Source organism: Equus przewalskii, chromosome 16, assembly GCF_037783145.1.
Source record: "Equus przewalskii isolate Varuska chromosome 16, EquPr2, whole genome shotgun sequence".
NCBI classification, from domain to species: domain Eukaryota; kingdom Metazoa; phylum Chordata; class Mammalia; order Perissodactyla; family Equidae; genus Equus; species Equus przewalskii.
Window position 1 is genome coordinate 32177463 of NC_091846.1, and position 5113 is coordinate 32182575.

Consider the following 5113-nt stretch of genomic DNA (forward strand, 5'->3'; position numbering starts at 1 on the left):
ATAGAACACTTTGTCGAATATACAGATGTTGGAAATCGTCTGTCCCACTACAGTCATATCTAGCCAAGGCATATTAAGCATACTCATTTGTTGGTGAATTCCACTTGTAATAGCTATAAGTGCAAGAGCTTCAAAGCTGAGTATGCTTGTACCATTTACCATCTGAATCATTCTAAGAAAGTTAGATTCCCCAACTAAGTCCCATGTTTCCCCTTTGTGAAAATGGGGAAAATAACACCTGGAAGAGTGTGATGGTATACGCGTAAGTGTGTTACTGGTAACATCACAGTGTGGGAGCAGCAAATTCCTGAAAGTCAGGCTACAAGCACCATAAAAATACTTATTTTCTTTCTGTCTTGACCAGCTTCAAAAATACAAAACCCACACCTGGAGGCTACCTTATAGTCCAGTAAGAAACTGGGAATATATGGCTTTCACTTTCCCTAAGTCCTATGGAATTTATTATTTAAAAAATACAAGGACTTCGGGCTAGAATGTTAGGTATATTGCAGAATGAGTTTCAACACTTATCTTACACGTGGGCTGTGGCTGTGACTTGAGACATGACATCAAGAAGTACAACATTGTGTATTTTAATATGAATTGTCCCAAGGACATTGTGGTTTTAATACATTTCTGAGTACCTAGTTGAAGATTTATGTTTCTTTCTTGTCCTTTAATTTGAACAGACTTTAACCTTACAGCTTTTAAAGTTGAATGTACCATATTTATAAACTTGTTATATTATGACACATGATTTAAAAGGGTAAAACATCTTTTTGTCTTTTTAAAAAAATTTTCTGTAGCTTAACTCTGACACAGTCTGTGATTTCCTGCCTGAAAATCTTTGTATGTTTAGATTATATTATGAGTATTCTTCTAAATTATAAAATGCTTAAATCAAAAGGAATATAATAAAAGTGCATTTTATTTTTTATATATTTATCCTGTTGCTTTTGAAAAGGAACACATATTTCAATAAGCTGCATCCTAACTATGAGGAAACGTTAAGCATTTGGTAGTCTGCTTATTTTGCTTTAATATTGAAAGTCTCTCGCATACTCATACCAGACTTAGAATCTTCTAAATTATCCAGGGACCTGAGCGATCATTTCCTGAAGCAAATGGATGTTTACCCCGCCTTGGATGCACTTAACATGGCAGCAGCTCAAACAGTATGAGTGACCTCTCTCTTGGTGGAAGACTCCAGTGTATACATAGATTAACGTACTTCTCCAGAGAGTGATCACTGGGCAGATTCTTATCAGTCCGTTTATTCACTCTATTAAAGATGACTAATCATATTGTATTTTGAAGAACCCTCTTAGTTATTCATTTGAGCCAAAGAAAGCAGGAGAGCCAATTCACATTAGTTACTGAAGTTGTGTCCAGAGAATGGGACACTTCACATTGCCATGCACATGCACTGAGTGAGCATGGAGAGGGAATATAAAGTTGTAGTTGTTGTATCCTATCCAAGCGCAAGTGAAGACAAGCCTTTGATCTTTAAGGCATATAGAACCTTTAGTTAATTGATGGAAATTTTCACCTTCTCCCAAAAGTGTATTTTACAAAGTGATTGTTAAACTGCTTGCTGAATGCAAATCAGATTCAATAGATAATCTGGATTGTGTTGAAACACAATTTTAGAAAAATTATGATTTAAACAGAAACTTACTCTAGCAGGATTGGATTGTAACATTGTATTGTCTTGTGAATATATCTGTTGATGCTAATATGTATGTTTTTATTTTTTACAAGAAAGGTTCAATGTAACATGGTATGATTAATTTGAAGTGCAGTTCTTTTTGTTGCTAAACTATTTGCATAGAAAAGCAAAATGTCTATAACGATTTTTTAAGTGTAAAACTCAAAAATAATGTTTAATTCTCCCAAATTTTAAACAAATTATGAGGTAAACCATGGCATCTTCAGAATGTCTTTTAGGTGTGAGGTTAGGGCTATTATCTTCAAGGAAATTGTCTTAAATCTGCATTTTCTTATGGTACACACTGGTGTACTTTTTAAGAGAGTCAGAAAAAATATCTTATTTTAAAATTATATGATTATTTAAAGGTTTAAAGCAATGTGAGCAACTATATTTAAGAATCAACCCTAATTTTAACTCTCAGAAGTAACAGTCGATGACAGTAAGTCAGCCAAGTATATTTTCATATATTTATTCAGATAGATGAGCAGAAACACTTTATGAAAACAGAACCAAATTATCTATGCTATATTTACTTTTAAGAATTATGGACAGGAAGGATGGTGCATGGAAAACAGCCTCAGCATCTTAAATGTATGGCTGCTCTCTTGCTCTGTCTATTGTAGCCCTGAGTCTCGGTATGTCTTTGGATGTATCATGATGAAATGAGTAAAGTCGCAGGCTTTGCCCTAGCCTGGGAGGAGACGGTTGGTGCCAGAGAACCAAACCTAGTGACCAGCTGCGGAAAGCCCTGAAGCAGGAATAAGATAGCATTTCCTAGGGACACTTCAGTCCTTGGAGATAACTAAGAAAAAGTATCACTCTGGCCTAAGTGAGTATTTCTGAAAGGACCTGCTGACATCTCTAATTCCAGGGCTGAGGACCAGCTTTTGCTCTCACAATCCTTGCAACGGCTGCCGATGGGACTTTGCAGGTGAGGAGACAAAGGAACAAAGGCAATCATTTTCACTACTGTTTAGGATTCCAAAAATATTTATCAGTTCTAATGTGGTGAACATTTTCATACATGTCTTTTGATGCATATTTATGAGAGTTTATATGTGATATATTTTTAGAAGTGAATTACAGAAATTCCTAGCTGTCCTTCAATATTAATCATCTCCTTTTTTAAGGTAATCAGAATTCTAATATTTAGCTGGGCATATGGTTTCTCAGAATACAAGTATAATTTAACCTAATTTGTATCTATAGGTGACTAAGTACAAACCGAGGAGAATGGGATAACATTATGTATTGACTTATCAAATTAGCCTTAGACAAATCAGAGATTTTACCCAGTATTAAACTTGACTAGTAATTTAAAATCCTCAAGTAATCATAGGAGTTGTGAAAAGTGGTCCAGAACTTCCAATGTGACTTCCCATGGTGTTTCTCACTGCATCATACTTGCTCTATCCCAACTAAAATGTGAGGTACCAAGTGATGTGTGCAACTGAAATTCTTACACAGTAGGGAGTCATCTCAGTTATGAAACATTTCCATTTTATATTCAGATAGTGATAAAGCTTCTGTGACATTTTCCAGAGAGCCATTCCCCACAGATCCATAGATTTTATGTTTGTTTCTTATAAACTATCCTAGACAACCTGCTAAAGTATTTCCTGCTAAATGTGTCCCATAGATACAGACTCTGCTGCTAGCAAATATCATTAGTTTGCTTGCCAGGAAGTCTGTGATTAACATGCCTAAAAGGACATTTTAAAACAGCTCACCTTCCTTCTTTCTTTCCTTTAAAGTGGATGGAATTCTTAACCTTTTTCTTCCCAGCTATGCAAGTAGAAGCAGTGACAAGAAAACAATCTGAGATGAATCTGGTATAACCACAAGGCACTGAAACTAGACTACCTCAGAAAAAAAGGAGTAGATGCAAAATCTATTACAAAGGTAGCATTTCATGCCAGAAAAGACCCAAGCAAATCATTTACAAACAAGCTGTGCATGAATTAAAATGGATAGAAATGTAGATAATTAGTGTACTTGTAGCATTGTTTTACAGCTACACCCTGTATTTACAAACTCCATTTCTCTTTTTCCTACCATCCTTACACTTGAGTTATCTGACTTCTTTGCCCAGATGATGTCTCATTTCTGATTCTAATATGTGCCGAGAGAACTTGCTTATCTATATAACTTATAGTTAAATTTTTTGTTTCTATTATCCAATATTCCTGTGTTTCAGTATTTTAGTAATAAATGATCTTCTAAATGAGGGATGCAGATGATTATGGTAGATAGATAGGTAGATAGATAGATAGATAGATAGATAGATAGAAATGGAAACAAAATAGCCAGTTACAGAGCAGAAGAGAGGAAAAAAACATCAAAAAGAATTGCCATTCAAACCTTGGTAGCAGTTATTTAAAGGCATTCATAGAATGGATTTTACTAAATATTTTTGATTCATTTAAAATAACAGAATGGGAGACATGTTAACATCTTCAATGTTAAGACATGTGCTAATTACTTAACTAATCATCATTTCCTCTTTGTGAAGTTAAATTAATTTAAAATAATGAGATCTCCATGTCCATTTCACACTTTGTGCCTTCCTAGAATAAGCAATGAAATGGCAAATGGAATTGAAAAATGATGGCATCTCAGCTCTTTTCAAAAAATAAATATACAACCAGAGCATGTAGACCCACTGCCACTTCATATAGTAGCAATCTAGACTAAAATGAAGATGAAACAGCTTTCCTGGCTGGAATGAAGATATCAACTGCATTAAATTAGTTTTTTTGGTACTTAAGTGAAAGATAGTTTTTCCAGTATCTGAATTACCTGCCTCAAATCACTTCATAAATTGGACTAAACAGTATTGAGTTTTGGGGTTGTTTTTCTATTCCCTTTGGTTGACACAAAGTTCAGTGCTCCATTTCTTCTTTAACTATGAGAGAAGCTGTAATAACAGAGACTCTATAAGTAATGTAGAAATGAAATGTTTCAAATTGCATTTGTGTCCCCAACGTCTACTTCAGACTTGTCCCAAGAAAAGCACATATTTTGAAGTAGTTTTAAGGGCTCTCCTTTTGAATGGATAATAATTTATTTCATGAGATACACATTTTCTCTTTTGAAAATGAGAAAAATAATTCCTCTTTGTTAGCTTTTCAGTGTAATTGTCTAGAGAATATTGATACTTATACAGATCACCTCAGTTTTCACAGTGTTGGAATATGTATTTTAACCACAAGTACTAATACATGTACTCTTACTGTGAATCGTAATATTACTATCGTGATAGTCCTCTAAATCTAAGCTTATTTTTATTTTTTTTTTTTGAGGAAGATTATCTCTGAGCTAACATCTGCTGCCAATCCCCCTCCTTTTGTTGAGGAAGACTGGCCCTGAGCTAGCATCCATGCCCATCTTCCTCTACTTTAT